The following is a 16,422-nucleotide window of genomic DNA, read 5'->3' as shown; positions in this document are numbered from 1 at the left end:
TATGTAGCCTACATTTACATGAAAACAACTTAGTCACTGCAAAAAAAAAGTTTGTTCGGATTATTACCCGGGATATTTATGCTTTGTGTTGTCCCAGTATCTCCAATAGTTACACTGTTCCCTGAATAATAAAACAAAATAAAGCCAAATTACTGAATAATATATAATATCTATTCCATGGTTTGAAAAAAAAATAAGCTTGAATGAAACATCACATAAAATACAAACATTTTGCACCAATTTTCGTAAGAAATACTCAGTATTATCTCTAAATAAGTGTTTCATACATGCAAAAATAACCGTAGAAATAAGTTGTTCAAAGTTACAACGTATTTCTGGTAGTATTTTACAAACTGTGTCTTGCCAACTGGTTTCCAGTGGAATATTTTGTAAAAGCGTAGAAAAATATTTTATTTTTGTGCCAATTGTTGATAACAAAAAAAAATTCGTACCCTTGAGAAACAGTACCCCTCCCCTTTCAAAACGCCCAAATAAAAATCCATTCCAAACAAGGTTTGGCATTGTTTGAAAAGCGGTGGTCGTATAAGACTCGTGGCGTGCGGGAACATAAATCCCCATCGGTGTTTTTGGCGTGTGGCAGGTATGACGGATGATGTCCGGGTTCGGCGGGTAGGGGGAAAAAAAAAAAGATGGAACGAAAAAAATAAATAAATAAACGCACACACGCGCGCGCGGCTCCATTTCTTGCGGCGTGAGCGATCGGTGTCATTCGACCTGCCCATACATCTCCTCGGTGAATAACTCGCTCGGGCAGACCTTGTTTCGCGGGGACTGCCCCCCCCCCCCCCCCCCCCCACCCAGTTATTGCGAGGTACCGAACCGCCTCTGTACAAGTGGTGGTAGTGGTCTCCGCAACAACATTCCTCTTGGAACCAATACCCACCGTGTTTATTAGGGGGAGTATATTTTTCATAGATAGGGACCGGAAAACTTCGCGGGTTCAATGACCTGCCGGATGAACTCCATAGTTCTACGTACACTCGGTCAAATATGTCACCCACTCATTGGCTGCTGTATTGTGAGACGTCACAACGTAGCAGCCTGTGATTCGATAAAGCTTTGGTTGCGTGTTTCTCATTGGCCCAGAGTCAACCAGGAGAGTTGTGAGCCAATAGCAGAGGCAGCACTGAGGTATATCTATTTGTATTTTAGCCTATCGCGAAATGAATTCACGAATTTTTCCTGTCTCTATTCATAGGAGATAACATTTCTAGCGCTAAAACGATTTGGAATCGATTTGTCCTTCGTGATCGATCAGCGGGGACTTGTGGGGGAAAAAAATTCGCGGTTTCAAATGACATCAACGACGAACTCGACGATACTCTCTTCATGTAACTACTCGTGTAAACTGCACCTGCTCCTTAGAATACTGACTCGTGACATCTGTTTAACCGGGATGCTTGTGATTCGATACTACTTCTTTCGTTGAGCGGTTTTTTTTTTTTCGACGTGAATACGTCTTTAAAATTGGTTCCAGAGTAGGAGGTGATTAAAAAAAAAAATTTATAACAAAATCGGGGGATACAGTTTGGTGTTTCAGCTACATATCTGTCATCTCCATCCAAAATTTAATTACACCACTGGATAGAAGAAGGATCAAAGAATTCGTTACGCTAAGTGAGGACTGTGACGCATCGCGCGCGGTGGAGGGGGAAGCGCCGCTATTTTGTTTTGAGGTCATTTTGCTGTGTTTCGAGATTTCCATTTAGTATAACATTTGACTCGGAGAAGCTACGACGTTCGTTTGAGTTTCAATCGTCAGCTCTCGTCAAAATCTATCGATTTTATATATAAAACATTAGTGTAAAATAGTTACAGTGAATATATATGATGTTAAAATAAAAAATACATACATAATAAAATAAAATACATAATGTCGGCCTTTACGCGATTTCTTAGTGTTCAAACATGATTATACATATATAAAATGGCATATTTTATATTTTGCATTGAAAATATTACCTGTTACGTACACGTATTCACGAACAACACACGGCCGTGTCCAAGACACAGCCACACCCCCCCCCCCTTTTTTTTTTTTATTGGCGCAAGAGTTCCCCAGGTAAACTGTGGGAAAATCACTGAAGCAGCTTGGAAAGTGAACGAGCCCTGTCGCGAAATGAATCAGCAATTTTTTTTTTCCCCCGGTCTCTGTTGATGAGAACACTTACGATTTATTGCGGAGTCGTTTGGTCGCAAGGTAAAACTGCGAACTTACTTTGATGATTGGATCGCAATATTGTTTGGCCACTCCCCTCCACGACTGCGGGCCAGTCAGCTACCAGCCGGCAGTGGAGAGTGGCCGAATCGCACATCGACACATGCGAAAGAAATCAACCGATGGGAAAGCGTACGGGAAGCCTTCATTTCACAGACGAGAGAGCCACACCCGAAGTTCCCCGAAGTTCATGCTCGCCCTTTTTTTTCCCCCGTTCTATCTCATTGTATAAACCGGTGTGGCATTAAATTTTGCGGTCGATTAGGATAGGTTAGCTACATTATAAATACTTTAAAATATTGTGGATGGATGGTTATATTAGGTAAGTATAGCTACATTAAAAATACTGTAAAATCATTTATGGTTGCTTAGCAAATAACTTTTTAATATGTAGCTATCCAGGGCTAGGAAACCTTTTAAATGATTTCACAGTATCTTTAATGTAGCTATCCTAACCAAATCAACCGTCCACAATGTTTTAAAGTATTTATAATGTAGCTAACCTAACCTTTTAAAACGAACCAAAAAAAAAAAAACAACCGAAGATGCACGATTGGGCGATTGGCTCTCTCGTCGGTGAAAAGAAGGCTTCCCAAAGCGTACGAGGGTGAAGTTTACATAGCACTGTGAATTTTAGCCTGGCACCAAATGAATATGCAAGATCCCCGGGTCTATAACCGTGCCCTTAACTGCCAGGGGCGCAAACCTGTAGATTCTCAAAGAAGGTCCTAGTGGCCCGAGGGTTTTGCGCGTGGGTTTCTATCGACACAAGTCATCTCTGTGCTCTTATTTTGGCCCATATATAGGGGCAGGAATTTTTCGCGAACAAATCTGAACGCCTATTTAACTGCAACAAAGCATACCCTAACCAGCGGTTTCTTCCTTGTAGTTTGGCGGCCGTCTGCGGGAGAAGTCTAGACCTTATTTGAACGATCCACTCAAGAACGCGTTTGCTTCCGCGCTGAATTACTGTGATTGGTGCAGTAACAATCGACATCATGGGCCTCTCTGGTAAGTAAATTTAGGGGGGGGGGGGGGACATGGGATGTAAATATATTTGGCGAAGAGAAGTAAAAATATACAAATATAATGTATTGTATGTAATGTAATAATAATAGAACCAATGTAATGATAATAATGTAATGTTGATTGAAGAATTGTTTAGAATGAAATGAAGGGGAAAAAATTACCCTTGAGTGTTCCCTCCACAAGGAATTTTTGGAGGGGACATGTCCCCCCCCCCCCATCCCCCCCCCCCCCCCCGCCAGAGAGGCCCATGATCGAAATGTACCCGGAAGAAACTCGCCCAATCACGAAACACGGACGATGCTAGAGTGTTTTAACTTTCAGCTAGTATTGGAATCTTTTCGCGAAATATGCATGCCCCTACCCATATGTTGGCTTCTATGCATGCCATAAGCATAAGACTTTAAAAAATTCACGGTGTTCATAAAAAAATGTGTAAATTTGTACATTAACATAAAAACAACTGTATCACTACAAAATAGTGTTCGCAGTAATTGCTGGGTTCGGATTCTTACCCGGGCATTTATGATGTGAGTTGTCCTAGCACCTCCAATGGTTAAAGTTATTTGTAAACTGGTCCTTGAATAGCTTTCCAGTGTTAACTGCGCACATAAATAATCATTTTAAAACAAAATAATGTCAAATTATTGAAAAGTTTTTTTTTTTCCCACGTTTTAAAAATTATTTGCCAATTTTTCGTAGGAAATACTCAGTATAATATGAAGGGGGAAAATACGTATTTCATATATGCAAAAATAACCATAGCCATTGTGTTGTAGGTACAAAGTTACAATAATATTTCTTGTAGTATTTCAAACTATTTCTTGGTAACAGGTTTCCAAAGGAATCTTTTGTAAAAGTGAAGACAAATTTTATTTTTTCTGTGTGAGCCATAGCATAATCGGGGCAGCGGTGCATGTATTTCAATTTCAGCCTACCGCGAAACGAATCCGCGAATTTATCCGATCTGCAGCGATGAAAGAACCAGCTACGGATCGTCTCGGATTGTCCCGCTCGGCGGCGTCGGATCAATCCGGCGGATGAGAAGACAGCGCGGGAAAACTTCTTCAGAAGGTTTATCAGCGAAGTGCCACTGCAGCCAGGACGCCTTGCGAAAGGATCATTAAAGTCCGTGGAAGTTACCCCCCCCCCCCCCTTTTTTTTCTTTTTCCCCTTTTCAAACCCTGGCGAGAGAGAGAGAGAGAGAGAGAGAGAGAGAGAAAAGTCCCAAGCGGCCATTAAAATAATTGAGTCATCCGAGGAAAAAGGCACGTGATTGGCCGAGGAAGAAGAAGCAATAGGCCGGACGTACCACTCCAACACTTTGGTCATTAGCAGATCTTCGGAGATTGTAAAAAAAAAAAAAAAAAAAATTGAAATGAAACCGACGCTCGTAAAGTCCGGCATCGAAGTGGGACAAATTCAATGAAACCCCGTTTAATCTCGTGACCTTTAAACTCTGACCACCGTGACCTTGACCTGTGATCTGTATCTAGAGACGTTTCACCCTGGACCGATTATAATCCTTAGTTTATGGTTTTTTTTTTTTTACATTGAGACTGTAAATCTTATGATCGACGAAAACTCGTTCGAACCCGGCTTTATTAGCTGGACGTGGACGAGATCACAAACTTTTTCCATATCTTTCATCTAACTGTTTTTAGATAGCAGGGATTTATTTTGTACGTCATATGATTCAAAAACATCTCCTGACAGGGCACTCCATTACGAGAAAATAAAATGAAAATAATATTCGGAGTTGGAGTTATGTAGTCAGACATTAACCGCATTTCTAGAATTTAAGTTATTAGTTGTAAAATAAAAGTCATCAAATACTTAACAGTTGCGTTTAAAAAAGAAATTAAAGTGGAAAATAATAACTCTAAGTAATGCGGCTGTGATTTAGGGTACAATTTTATTCTAAAGGCTTTGTAGGATTCGATGTAGAACAATAAAGCTTTTTTTGTACTTGGTTTCGGTTTGTTTAGATGCGTCCAATTTAAAATAAGACCTAAGAACTTTTTTTAACTATTAGCAATCAATGTTTTTATAACAGTGGTATTAAACCTGTGAAAACATCATTGGCAGTAGTATTCCTATCCATTAATAAAATGGAGATGAACGAAAATTCTTTACAGGTAATTAACCTTAAGTTAAACTCATTTTATCAATGAAGGAGAAAGGTATTTTGGACAAAGTTATCACACGTGTAAGATCTAATATATTTAAAAATATATAATTCTCTGATATATTGTTTGTTTCTGAATAGTTTTCAATAAAAAATTTAAAGAAAAAAGGTTTGAAAATTTTATTAAATATGACGCATATCAATTTTTTTTGTAAGGGGGGAGAGGTAGTAAATGTATATTTGGTGTTGTTTTGAAACATCGTGCATGCTTATAAAATATATGTACGCTTGATGAATATGACAGATTTGCTTCTATTTATAGGTAATAAGAATAGTGTTAATAATTGACATAAAATGTTTACTTGTACTTGTAAACATATTCTTTGTTTGGTTGTTTGGCTTTCTTATGTTGTCCAGTTGGTAGCATGATAGGTAATCATGTCATATCTGTCTGTTTTTAGGTTTGTAACATGCCTTTGTTTATGTAGTCGTAAATGTTTTGTAAATTGAACATAAATATTAATATAAAATTACAGATATTTGTAAATTTAAACATTTAAATGAAAACAACTGTATTCCTACAATATAGTGTTAGCAATAACACTGGGTTAGGATTCTGAACAGGGCATTTATACTTTGTTTTATCCCAGTACCTCAATAGATAAAGTTATTTGTAAACCGTTCCCTGAATAGCTTTCCAGTATTAACTGCGCACATAATAAGCATAATACCACCAAATCAAGTCAAATTGTTGTATTTTAGATTATCTTTTCCATAAATTTACAAAATTATACTTGAATAAAACGTCAATTAAAATATAAAATTATGCGCTAATTTTTTGTAAGAAATACTCAGTATTATCTCGAAAAACGTAATTCGTACATGCAAAAAAAACTCAGTTAAAATATATTTCTTGTAGTATTACAAACTTTGTTTTGGCAACTGGTTTCCAAAGTAATCGTTTGTATAAAAACATAAACATTTTCTGTGTACTATTAAAGGCTTCCCAGCAGTTGCCAGGCATGTCAGAAAACCAAAATAAATAAATAAATAAATAAATAAATGCTATCGTTTTTGGACACACATGTCCATGGGCCAAAAAGACTCGCAGATATTACGATCACTGAGGTTATATTGTGCCCTCGAGGGAGTTATGCCCTGTGACGTCTCAGTTCGCTGCCACATTGAATGAGGCAGGTGCTGGAAAATTCCCTTATAAGTTTTAAGTGTTCTTCCTCGCGTGGATTCGGGTCACTGGCAAACCATTAGCGGCCCCCTTTTTTTTTTTTTTTTTACGGAGGACGCTGAAATCACTTCCGCGAAAGTCAATTAACAGCCTTTTATGCGCCCCTATTACCTGAGTTTTTGAGAGAGAGAGAGAAAAATTAAGGGCGAACGGTAAACGTGATTAAAACGCCTTTCCTGCGTAACAAAAAAAAAAAAAGGTTGTTTCCTCGATGCTACCAAACACACTTTGGCATATCAAATTAAATGTATTTCCAAACTTACCTGAAAGTTTCATTAAATTCTCTGAATGCTTTTTAGGTACTAGAGGAAAACCTTGTTGAATTCCCTGAAGTTCTTATTTCATGTTCGCGGTTTTTTTTTTTTCATTTAATTTTTTCATTTTGAACTTCAAGACTTTTCATATATACATACAGAAAATAAAATCGTCATGTATATTCATCGTGTAAAATATTTCAAAACTTTTCGGGGAAAAAAAAATATATCGCATGTGAAAAATCTTTCGTTACGGAAATAACCTAGTAGTTCGAGTGACATAACAAATTTACAAATCACGTAAGAACTACTTGAGGAACTTTAATGAGCCCATGCATAGATTCGTTTGCATATCTTTGCCACCAAATTAACACTATGTAAAGCAATCGATTCTTTAAAAAAAAATCACGCCATACTTGATTTTTTTGTGCGATTTTAAATGTTATAGGTATTACTGCTCGCATTAATAAATATTTAAACATAAAACCATTGTTCTGTTTTGTTTAGCTGGCGGTGCTTTTGGCAGCTTAATGGGTAGAGACCTGGAAATTTTAGAGATTCTTTTGGTCACCGGTTAGACTGCAAACATCTATACATTAGCACTGCTTTGATGATTGGATGACACTAGTTCCACCACGCCCCTCTTCGACTGTGGGCCAGTCAGCTACCAGCCAGCAGTAGAGTGGCCGTATCACATCAACCCATTAAAAAAAGGGGAGTGTCTACTAAGAAATCCGCTAATAGAAAAATACACGAAGGAACAGTATGCACATGACTATGGATTTTAGCCTGACACCAAAAAAAAAATCCGTAAATTTTCCCGGCCTCAATTAATGGTTAATTTGGTAGACATAAATACCGCTAATCATTATTTTTTACTTACGTTCGCCGATTTTTTCAGCCTGGGTGATGACTGGTCTGGTCCCTGTAAAATAAATATTAAGCTGGTAGGCAATATATATTTTTTTTTTCAATCTCAGTATATAAGCATCACACATTTTCCACCACAACAATTTTCTTTTCTGGTACAAATATATTTAATTTAATTTTGAGGTTTGTGATTTGGAAATACACGCTCTTACATCCGCAATATCGATACAGTTTAATTAGGTTCATTTAAAATTGAAAAAAATGTCACGCTTGCTGGAAATTACATCAGTCAGCAGAAAGAAAGGACTATTATCCTAGTTTACGTCAGGTTATATTTATTATAAAAAATTACTAGCTAAAATACTTGTATTAAAATTTTTTTTCAAACCATCGCTAGATATTTCATTGCTGAACCAAGAATAAATTTTCATTTTAAACTTTATATATATTTTATTATTGTACTTTTAAGTTCAATGTTATATATAAATATTTTGATTTTGATTTTTAATAAATCAATTACCTTTTCATGCAGATTAGTTTCCTGAAGAGTGATGGAAATGATTGTGAACTTTTATCCAAACAAATTGTCATCATTCTAAATGGCCCTATTATACAATCCATTCTCCTCGCACCCTTTTCATCCTTCTAAAGCATTCATAAATTAGCTCGTCGTGATAGTGATTCCGCCTAACTTTACTGCTCAGCAAACTTCCAACTGTTGTTCACGCGCAGCTATTATTGATAAATGTGCCTTCGGCTATAGAAACTTTATACCAAGAAACTTCTGCCAGATAAATTTCCCTCTTGTGAGAAAATAATTTTTCATTTACACTGCACTTCGTTGTTAATTGACTGCTCGGGTTTTCACCGACGGAGTGAAATATCACCCCCACTCTTTCTGTCTACGAAATAACACTTAACCAAATTTACCTCACCTTTTCAGCTGACGCCCAGTAACGTTAATGTTTATAATGTTTCCATTAAGTAATAATAATTAATACGTAATACATTTATTTATTTCTTTTTTATATACTTTGACTACAATTCAATCAAATAAACACTCACAAAAGCAAGCTTGTGTATGTGAGTATATCTAGTAATTTTAATCTACGTGCGTGATTTTGACTAACGTAAACATTTTAAAAATATAACTTCAGACAATTAAATAAATAAAAATAACTTAAAAACTATACATAAATGTTTTATAAAGTTTAAAATTAAGAGGGAAATTATTTAAATGCATTAACATTTATAGCATTGTTTAAAAAATATATATAAGAAGTCTAAAATTAATATTTCAATGAAAAGAACGTGTACATCTTAATTAAATATTAAAGAAATCTCTTCATCCGTTAAATTGTTTAGCCAATTATTTACATATATTATTATTATTTGAAAGTAAACTTAGGTGTTCAATTTTCCAGGAGTAAAACTACAATTTTTATAAGCAAAAATGCCAAAATCTCTGTGAAATTGTTTCATGAAATAGAGGAATGGGTTCAGCGTGATTTTGTAATAAACAAACACAAAGATGTATGTGGCACCAGACTAGCTAAACACGTATAAATATGCTGCTGGCTGCACATACTAAGCAAACTAATCCTCATTGGCCCATTCTTCAGATTATGGTTGCGCTACAGTCACTAGTCACCGATTGACTGTGAACTTTTATAAATACTATGTCAGAACACCTGACTCATTTGTTAGTCGCCCTTAAACATAGCTGCAATAAGGTTTGCCGGAACGTCGGAAACACCAACAGTATGAAGATAGAAATTCTTTACTTGCACAGAACATTCCTTTAAAAACCGTTCCCAAGAAATATTTGGTCATTATAAAAATTAAAATTAAAATTGTACAACACATGAATATGCTTATTTTTGCTCACATGAAATACGCTTTTTGAGATAATGCTGAGTATTTCTTGCGTAAATTGCCGCATGATTTTATATTTTAGTTTATTTTTCATTCAAGCATATATGTTTTAAAAAACATTGAAAAAAATTGAATATTCAATAATTGGCCTTCATTTTGTTTTATTGTGCGTATTAATGTGCGCAGTTGATAAGGGAAAGCTATTCAGGAAACGGTTTTAAATATTTCTGTTCCATTAACAAAAAAACGTTTGGAAGCCAGAAATCGTAAGTAACTCTCAGGCCTTCAAAACCTGTGATTAATAATTGTTATTTTTTGTAAAGAGTATTTAGAAGTCATAGTCTGAATGTTTGCGAATCGCCTGTCAAAATATTGAAACATTATTTTAAATAGCGTACATCTGGAATATTTTCTGAGTATAAGTTTAGGATTTTTAGTTTTTTAGAAACAAATGTTTACTACACGGTAAATCAACGCCTGTTTTTTGACTAGTTGTGTTGGTATTGCAATAAAAATGGTAGAAATATTGCACTATCTGCTTAAGTTTTGAAAATGTAACTGTCAGTCTAGGATTTTATTGCACTTTATTAAAAAATAAAAAATAATGACAGACGGAATTTTCTGCACTGAGTAGAATTCAAAACCAAGGAAAGCTGACGAAATTTTCAACCTAAGATCCATGAACCCATAAAAGAGTAGGTATACTAGGTTAAACTCGTAACACTTAATATAGGTAAGTCAAGTTTAAATTCACAGCAAACAGAATGACTTGAATGGACAAAAATAGACAAAACACGTAGACAAGATTACAGGAATTTTAAGTCAGAAAAGCTCAAGCTACCTCTATAAAAAAATCTTTTTTTTCAGAATACAATACTTACATTTTGTTTAGAAAATAAACAATTCGTAAAAAACAATACTACTTATATTTTGTTTAGGAAATAAATAATTCCTAAAAATATTTTGAGAACACATATTCATATGTATACAACAGTTTTTTTTTGTAACTTTAGGATTTACATTAAGTTAAATGTTTTTATTAATTATGGATCGTATTTATTTTTTTCACAAATGCTAATCAAGAAAAAATGCCTCGACTTTATATCTACATCTCAAGAGTTAATACCAAAGACACTAATTCTTAATTTTTAAAAATTATTCGTATTATTAAATATTTATTTTAACATGTTCAGGATGTAAACAATTAATTTTATTGTTATAAATGTTCCCTGACGTGATAAACATAAATTTTGGGAGCACTGTAGCTAGTGGAAAAAAACACAACATTTCTCCGATAGCTTATTTAGATAGTTTCTTTGATTGTTTTTGACAAAAAAAAAATGTACTGGTGTTAAAATTTCTGAATGTCACGTTTTCAGATATTTTTCTTTGGATCTTTTCTCCAAAATATCATTTCTTTCGAATACTAAATAATTGATGGTATTTGGGGATTTGAGGATTTGACTGTCCCTTCTCTAGTTTATAAGTATTTAAACGTCATAAATGCAGCACTCTGCTAGGATACTTTTAAGTGCACACTATTTTTGTTTACTTACACTATTCATATATGGTACTGAAAAACTACATTTCTCAATCAGATGTGGTAAATTCCACTCATTATGACACAAGATAAGTGGAAACAAAAGCAAAAAAAATGTAGAAATAGATATTACAATCCAAACCTCTATCAAATTTATATGTAGGAGTTCTGAATACGAGACGAAACTTAATACTCTATATTCTACGATGTTATTTTATTTTCATCACGTTTAGCAAGAGGAAGTTTCCTTCGCATTTATTCCGATAGCTCTTTTACTTACTTTAGTTTACAATGTTTCTCGCCAGATATTTACTAATCGTTATTTTCGAGCAGTAAAATGTCTTGGAAAGTGATTGTAACATTGAACGCTTGCGTGAAATTTTACCGCCATTAGAAAACATTTAGCCTAGTGAGAAGCTGTTAAGGAATTTTGAGACGAAACGCAAACTGCAAGAGAACTTACGTAACGAATTTACAGGAAAAAAATAAATCAAATAATAGTACCAACAAGAAAATAGAATAAACATCTCATAGACCAAGCCTCGAAACTACATCTGCTGTAGAGATTTAAACAAACGATTATGATATTATGAATCGGCTCTAAGCGCCATGTGTAACCTCAAGTTTTTTTTCTAGTTCCAGAACTGTTAGAGAAAAAATTTCAAAAATGGGAGCGTAGAAGTATAAAGTAAACGTATATTAAATAAACATGACGAATTTAGTCAAATGCAAATGTTATATTTGTAAATAATCGTCTAATATTTTTTACTCAAAGCTTATAACTTATAGATAGGGACCGGAAAAATTCGTGGGTTCAATGACCTGAACTCCATAGTTATACGTTCTCTCGGTCAAATTTCACCCACTCATTGGCTGCTGTCTTGTGAGACTGTCCAACGTAGCAGCCTGTGATTCGATAAAGCGTTGGTTGCGTGTTTCTCATTGGCCCAGAGTCATCCAGGTGAGTTGTGAGCCAATAGCAGAGGCAGCACTGAGGTATAACTATTTGTATTTTAGCCTATCGTGAAATGAATTCGCGAATTTTTCCGGTCTCTACTTATAAAATATATTCCGAGCAATATTTAATATTAAGAATTAACGTGAAATGTTTGTATAGTGAAACCCTAGTAGGCAGGGGCTTTTATCTGTAGAATGTCCACGAGGTTTTTTTTTTTGGAGGGGGGGGGGGTGGCCCGAGAGTTGTGCGTGAGTTTTAACGAACACAAATCATCTCTCAATAACATGCTTTTTTTTTTGACACTGATAGAAATTACATTTGATTGACAGACTTTTCAAAACAGAGTTTAACTGGAATCGAACGAAGTGTTGTTAGTAATTTCGAATAACTGAATCTTCGTGGGAACTACGCCGTGTTTCGTCTTCCGAGTTGTGTGTTGTCGCTCTTGGCGAAGGTGAACAAACACGTGGGACAAAAGAAGAGTGTTCTCGCTGTAGACTCCTACTAGACTGCAACAAGGTATACCCACACCAGCGGTTTCTTCCTTGTGATTGGCGGCCGTCTGCGAGGGAAGTCGTTGCCTTGTTTGCACGAGCCACCAAGGACGAGTTTGCTTCCACACTGAATTAGTATGATTGGTTGTTGTAACAATCGACATGCACCTCACAGTAACTCACCCAATCACGAAACACAGACGATGATACAGTGTTTTAACTTCCAGCTACTCTCAGGATCTTTTCGCAAAATTTTCATGGCCCTACTCGTCCAGTTTTTGAATGTTTTGTTTACGTAAAAATATGCATTATTTTGACTTCACGTCCGAAGTAAGTGGACCTCGGTGTCCGCAAATTTTCGAAGAACCCTGGATGATTTGTAACCAGCGTTCTACGTGAATTAAAGTTGGGAAAAAAAATTTTAACAGTGTATACTGCCCATATGTTGAACTGTATGCACGCAATGAGCAGGAAACTTTAAAATATATAGACAGTTTTCCATAAAACATAAGTTTTGATGTTTCACGGTCACTATTTTGCAAGCGCAAGCGTACCCCCTCAGTGAGGGTCTTCTTAATTTTGGGGGGTGGGGGGAAGCACCCCGTCTCCCCATTGGGAAATGACGTATAAATCTAATAACGCAGCCGGATGTATAAAACCAAGCCTTAAAAAGACACGATTACCATGATGCACCTGCACCCATACCTAGCCACCAGCCCAAGTTACTTTCATTTGTCATTTGGATTTTTTTTTAATTTCATATCCGTACCGTCTCTCCTGTTTCCTTTTCTTCCTGCCTCTCTCGCGGTACAGGTACTCGGATACCAACTCCATCATAAGAAAAAGACCCGTTCTTTTGACTTTTGGCCCGAGAACCCGTCGGTTGTGTCTGCGACATATTTCACGAGAATATAAGTTTGCATCTTACAAGTTCATTTAAAGAAACAGTTTCAATTGTTTCACACAAAAAAACCTCTTGTCAACTTGTAATGACAAGTGAATAAGACTACCTAAAAAAACTCTGGGTAATTGGCAACTGTACTGTAGCTAATAAAATTAAAGCGGCACTTGTTGTCTACTGCTAATCTTCAACCTACCTAAAAATGTAGGTAGGTTACAAATAAAAGGTTAATTATAATTCTCCTGGAAATATGTTCTGGTATAATTTCTCTTTCACTGCTGTTAAAATAATAAAAAAAATACACATGAACTAAAATCATAAACAAATATATGCTGCAAGCTAAACAATAATAACTGTTACTAAATGAGGTTATGTTTCAAATCTTATTAGTTACAAGTGTACCAACACTAATACACTTGTCACACACAACCGTACAATTTTTTACTTCTCAGGACAATTTTTGATAATCTATGTTGACTAACAAGTTCGTAACACGTTGTGTTTGCAAGTGCTTATTTCTTAGAATTGTTGGAGAAAAGACTTGTGCTTTTGTGGAACGGGCCCCTGGTGTGTCCGCCGACGCACGTAACGGAACGGGCAATGTCCGCCTTCATGCATGCTGCATCACCGACCTGGTTCCCGGTTGTTTAAAGTAACCCAAACCCCTGCTTCTGCTCCGCTCTGTTCGCGCCGCACTGCACCAAATGAATTGCCCTCCTTATTTCCCGGAATAGGGTATAAAACTATAAAGAGGTTGCAGGGAAGTGACTTGCGCCTCTGAAACATGGACTGCGTCGTGTGGAATTGCTACTGGTCTGCAAAATTCAGATGTTCCCCCTCCCCCCCACACCCTCCACAACGGTTATACTCCATAAACGTGTGCACATCCGAGTCAAAGTCCTGTGTTTATTAGCTGCTGCAAAAATGTACCTTCTCTCCTGGTCGCTCGTGCTTCGGTCAAATGTTTTCCCGGGTGTTTTCCATTGGCTAATAATCCTTCAAGGCGTGTCAAATAACCCGTGATACGATGATAACAGACGTTTAAATCTTCAAAAAATTTGCCCATTTCAGAGGACTCTGGGAACTGCAGCTAATTTTAAAATATTTAAGCTTAATTTGTTAATATTCCAATGAGACTGAAAATATGCCCTTGTTACTTGCCAATTATTAATATTGTCCGAAGTTTTCCTTTTTTGCACAAACATATTTATGGCATGTGTACAAACCAAGTAAGAGAGTTGCGTAATACAATAAGACCGATCATAAGTAGACTATGTACACATTCAAATTTGATTACTTAAATTTCTGCTATGATTATTAATATAATTTTTTGTCTATATTATTGTCATGAATAAACACAAATAAAGTATTTCTAAAGTTATTTGCGGTGTTGTAGTATGGTATTAATATGTGGACACTTTGAATATAAAGCTGTCAATACAGCGTGAGTATTGATTTATTTCAAAAAAACTAGCAATACAACTAAAAATGCATTTCATTTTAGTGGTTCTTCATGACAGTTGATCTATGTTTGGCTATTTTTAGCCAACACTCGTAAATTGGTGGAATTATTTTTTAGGTGTTTGTAATTTGTCAACGCAAAACAATTAGTTATTTACTCCAATATACATAAAAAAAATTGTACTTTTTTAAAAGATTCCTTTGGAAACCAGATGCCAAGAAATATTTTATAATTTTACAAGAAATATATTGTAACGTTGTACAACCTATGGGATGGCCATGGTTATTTTTGCACATAAGGAATACGATTCATGAGATGATAATAATTATTTCTTTCAAAAATTGCTGTAAAATATTATATTTTAATTGACGTTTCATTCAAGCATTAATGTTTAAACCACGGAAAAAATAATTGAAAAAACAACACTTTGACTTTATTTTGTTGTATCATGATTATTATGTGCACAGTAAATACTGCAAAGGTAGTCAGGGAACCGTTTACAAATAACTTCAACTACTGGAGGTACTGAGACAACACAAAGCATAAATCCCCGGGTAAAAATCCGAACTCAGTATTACTGCGAACACGATTTTGTAGTGATACAGTTGTTTTCATATAAATGTACAATTTTACTAATATCTGTAATTTTTAATAACATTTATGTTCAATTTTCAAACAAAAAAAATACAGTATATACGAAATATTTTTCGTGAGGAACTAGTGTTAATTGCATACGCCTTATAATTATTGAATTTATTGACGTATTACAAAGGCTTGGTTTTTAATTCAACTATTTTTAACAAAGGTTAGTAGGGATATATATGTTAGTAGGGGGATGGTTTCAATAATTTTAAGACCAAAATAATTTCATGAAGATAAATTTTAAAAAATTTGGCTCCTTTCATAGAATATAATTAAAAGAAATGTCTGAAGTTAATAGTAACGGATTGTTTAGTAATGAAATTATTTTTATTAATTACAATTCTTATAATACTATATATAGCCACTTCTTAGTTTGTTGTTTTTTTAATGATGATATGTGCTCTTTGCCTTAACAAAGCAAAGTTTTAATATTAAACTTCACTAAAAACTCTTGAAATAAATGAGGCACCTTTTGATTCCTAAATGATTTGAACGGATACTTCGTAAGTATTATGGACATGCTGTGATACCTACAACATAATTATTCTCTTTGTTTCAGGAATGGTAAAACAAGTGAAGGGTGGTTACCTACTTAGATACAAAAGTAAGTATTTTGTTTTTACATATCTATTTCTCTCAAAGTGTAGCTAAAGTAGTCCATAGTGTGTTATTCTTTAGCATTATCCTGTCCTGAATTTTCGTTGTTTTCTTAATTGCGTGAGGAGGATAAACTTGACAATAATAATCATCTATGATGACTGATGATATAAAGAGAAAAAAAATTACT

At 35.1% G+C, this 16,422-nt stretch overlaps 1 long non-coding RNA gene across 1 annotated transcript in view; it reads left to right on the top strand.

The window, feature by feature from the left end:
- LOC134538324 (uncharacterized) overlaps positions 1–16,422 on the top strand; it is a 142,063-nt gene that overhangs the window by 72,951 nt on the left and 52,690 nt on the right. Inside the window, exon 2 of the long non-coding RNA XR_010076120.1 lies at positions 16,195–16,239. This is a non-coding gene — a long non-coding RNA (uncharacterized LOC134538324). The remainder of the gene's footprint in view (positions 1–16,194; positions 16,240–16,422) is intronic.

The sequence above is a fragment of the Bacillus rossius genome, chromosome 13 (assembly GCF_032445375.1).
Source record: "Bacillus rossius redtenbacheri isolate Brsri chromosome 13, Brsri_v3, whole genome shotgun sequence".
In the NCBI taxonomy this organism is placed as follows: Eukaryota; Metazoa; Arthropoda; class Insecta; order Phasmatodea; family Bacillidae; genus Bacillus; species Bacillus rossius.
The sequence above is the reverse complement of the archived record's forward strand: the minus strand, read 5'-3'. Positions and strand labels throughout refer to the sequence as shown.